Source organism: Lynx rufus, unplaced genomic scaffold (genome assembly GCF_022079265.1).
Source record: "Lynx rufus isolate CCGP_SWC_20201006 ecotype Redwood Valley unplaced genomic scaffold, mLynRuf1.p SCAF_15, whole genome shotgun sequence".
NCBI lineage: Eukaryota > Metazoa > Chordata > Mammalia > Carnivora > Felidae > Lynx > Lynx rufus.
In genome coordinates, this window is record NW_025814829.1 from 28,241,915 (window position 1) to 28,246,058 (window position 4,144).

Genomic DNA, 4,144 nt, shown 5'->3' on the forward strand with positions numbered 1-4,144 from the left:
AAATTAACCTCTCAATTTGAGAAAATAGACTCCGAATAATTATATCCTTAAAACGACCTATTGAGACAAAAGTAGAGTTAGGACCTAACCTGTGTCTTCTGAGTCTCCCCTATATCCTGTTTACGGAACCACGTTTCTAAATCTTCTGCAGTAATATTGCTTACCACATTTAGATGAAACCCAGCCCAGCATCGGAAATTTAAGATGGTGAAAAATAAGTGAACGTATTTTCTTCTCCTTTTTTTCTTTTTTTTTGAGGGCAGAATAAGCAAGAATCCTACGGTTTTCTTACCAAGATGTCATACTGCCATGATATGACAAACTTCTCTCATCTCTCACTTTGTTCTCTACCAAGACACATAGGAAACCTGGATAAAATACAAAAAACTTCTAAGAGAGCTTGAACTAATGGAACATCCTCGGTGTAGTTATGAAGGAGAATAAGACCTCGGAATAAGAAACTCTCAAGTAGCCCGCAGTCTATTAATAGACACAAGATGATAGACCCATATCATCCATTCAGGGTGGTTAGAATGTAATAAACACTTTTCACAGAAGAATGTGCCATGGGAGCTCAGCTTCCAGGAGGAGGCCTCCTGTCTGGGAGGAAGTGGAGGCAGGAAAATTGTTAAGAAAAGTCACGGTTAGTTGGGCCTTTAAAAGTGAGTAGGATTGGGGGGCCTGGGTGGCTCCGTTGGTTAAGCATCCAACTCTTGATCTCAGCTCAGGTCGTGACCCCAGGGTCGTGAGATCGAGATTAAGACTCTCTCCCTCCCCCTCTCCCCAACTCGTACACACACACTCTCTCTCTCAAAATAAATAATTTTTTAAAAAAAAATGAGGAGGATTGAGAGATGAAAATTAAGGAAGGGGACGTGGCAAGTTGAAAGAAGGTTTGGGAAATATAGCAAGAGGGTCGTAAAGAGTCTTAAGCTTCTGAACCAAGTAAACCCACTCCTCAGATTAGTCTAACTTGGGCAAAATGATTTTTTAATTTGAAGCCTCTCATTCTGTTATTGCCTATACTGTCTATACTAGTGAGACCTTGTGAACACCTGAAATGTCAAATCTTAGGAAAATGTTTTAGTAAGTTATGGCATACCAAATGTAACGCAACCTTCGATGGTGTTATGATCAGAAAATCTTAAAAATATAATCCTAAGTAAAAGTAGAATACATAATATTAAGTACTTATGATCGCATTTATGTAAAACCTTTATTCTTGTAGAGAAGGGCCAGGCGATAGCAAGGCACAAATGAAAACAGTTGTCCTAGGATAATGAACTTGCAGGTGTTGATTCTTTGAAAGTTCTTTCATGTTTTAAATTGATTCCCCCCTTTGCCCCCTCCCCCATTTGCGTGTGCTCTCTCTCTCTAAAAGAAAGAAAGAAAGAAGAAAGAAAGAGAAAGAAAGAAAGAAAGAAAGAAAGAAAGAAAGAAAGAAAAAGAAAGAAAGAAAGAAAGTTTCTAATAATGATTTTTTTAAAATGTTGTGCAGAGGCAGGAAGGATGGGTCATGTCTAGGGGACAGCACATGGCCTGGATTGGCCTGGATAAAGCATGGGGAGTGATGAGAAAGAAGGCTGGAAAGATACATTAAAGCCCGTTTATGGAGGCTTTTAAAGAGCATGTTAGAGAATTTGATGTTTATTTGATAGGCGGTGAGAAGAGATAGAAGGCTTTCTTTTCTTTTTTTTTAATAATAAAGTGCATTTGTGTAAGTGTTCAACTTGATGAGTTTTGTTTTTTTTTTATTATATGAAATTTATTGTCACATTAGTTTCCGAGATAGAAGGCTTTCAAGAAAGGAAGTGATAGGGACCGAACACAGATTTCTCTCATGACAGTATGTAGTATATACAGGTCGAAGTAGGAAAAGAACAGAGGCAGAGAAACCACATAAAGGGCTGCCGGAGAAGACAATGGTGACCTGAACTGGGTGGTGGCAGAAATAGAAAGAGAAAACTAGACATGAGAGAACTGGAAAATCAAAAACAACTCATCAAACTTCTTGACTCATCAAACATTGGAGGATGAGGGAGAGGAAGGATTTAAAGCTGAGTTTGAAATTCCATTCCTGGAAGCCTGGATTGATCTTGGGGTCAGAAGGTGAGGCTTCTGGACAGGAAATGAGTAGTTCCCTTTGGATGTGCTAGTGTAATGTGTTTGTAAGATGTCCACTAGGCAACAAAAACTGTCAGTCTGCATTTAGGAGAGTGATCAGGTATAAAGAGGTGGTTGTGGGGGCGCCTGAGTGGCTCAGTCGGTTAAGCGTCTGACTTCGGCTCAGGTCATGTTCTCGCCGTTTGTGAGTTCGAGCCCTGCGTCCGGCTCTGTGCTGACAGCTTGGAGCCTGGAGCCTGCTTTGGATTCTGTGTCTCGCTCTCTCTCTGCCCCTCCCCTGGTCATGCTCTGTATCTCTCTGTCTCAAAAAAAATAAATAAAAAATAAAAAGAGGTAGTTATGGGGGTAGTTCTCTTACAGGGAAGAGTTAAAGCCACGACAGCAGGTACAATAATGAAATATATGGAGAGAAAAATTTTTGAAAAGGAGAACCTGGGACATATCTATATTTGGGGATGAGAAAGAGAAAAGGAGGTAAGAAGAACGAAGCACTTAGTAAGAGAGAGGAATCAAGAAAGTTTAGGGCGATGGAAGCCAAAGGAGAAGTGTTTCAGAAAGGAGATTAGCAGCAGGATTAGGGGCTGCCAAGAAATCGTGACATGAGTTTAAAAAAATTTGAACTTGGAGATAAGGACATGCCTGAAAGAGCTGTGTCCACAAGTGTGGGAAGAAGTCAGGTTGGAAGGCCACAACGGGAGGGCCAGGGAGGGACTAACAAGAAAGAGTAGGCAGGAAACACAGGAGACCTGGGGAGTTAAGTATCTCATGACAGAAGATCAATGGAATTTGAGGTTTTTGCAAGATTTGGGGAATATTTCAGGATGAAAGTCACCTCAAAAATGAGAAAAAGAGCAAAAGAGATCTCTTCTGAAACAAGAGTGAATAGGAGAGAAAATCTCAGGTGGGGAGAAGCCGAGGAACGATTGTGTGGTAGAGTAGGAGGCAATATAGCCTGCTGAGAGGAAGACCATTTGGTGACTTGGAGAGAAAAATTTGGAGCAGTCACTGTGGAGAGTAAGGAAAAGCACTCCAAGAGATTGGGAAATGGTATTTTGAAGATTCCCCTTGAAAGGTGGCATTTCCTTCGACTTAGCTCTCAAGACCTGGCACAATCTGGAATCCTCCTCTACTCTCATTTCGGTCGGTCAACAAATCTGTCTCACCTTATGACCTGGTTATGTTCTTTTAACCTCTAATAGCGTTCTCAGTTTCATCTAATATTTCCACTTTTCATTCAAAGCCCAGCTCAAATCTCCTACCTCTGTCAAAGCTTCTATGGTGGTTCGACTCCATCTTTTCTGAGACCTTCATGAGACTCTTGGTGTTTATGACAGAAAAAGGGAAGTTATTGGGAAAAATTGCTCTTTAATAGCAATCTCCTGAGCACACAAATCTTAATCCTGAGGATTAAAACGTTAATTAGATAATGTCAGAGTTTGGGGTTCTTCCTAGATCTGTATGATCACCAGCATGCTGGCCCTTCATTGCATTTCTCTGAGCAGCGCTCAATAATTGACCAACTTCTGGAAGTCATCTGGTGACCAGCATGCAGTAGTAGCTGTGGGGGTAGTCGTTAATTAACACGTATTGAGTGCTGATTTGTTCCAGGCAACTCGGCATATGGCAGGGATTCAGTGAATTTGTTAACCGCCCCCCCCCCCCGCCATTTTACCATCTTGGGGTGGAATGAACACCTGCAGAGGGTAAAGTCACCAGTCCCTGAGCCCCAGGAGGGCCTGCTGGACCTACCATCATGGGAAGTGGATCATTTTCGTGGACCTAGTCTCAACCCTACAGTATCTGAGTTTTCTAGGCTAGCTGGAGTGCACTGTGGATGTCTGTCTTGTGTTTATGAAAAGAAAAAAAGAATTCTGGCATCAAATTCATATTGTCTTTCCACTTAGGGGAAATGGTTGGCGGAGGAGCAAATAAGTGATTGCAACATGTTATCAAGGATGAGGGTTGGTGCAGAGGAAGAGGGTTAGGTAAACACCAGTGCTTTATTTCCGTTAATCATTCA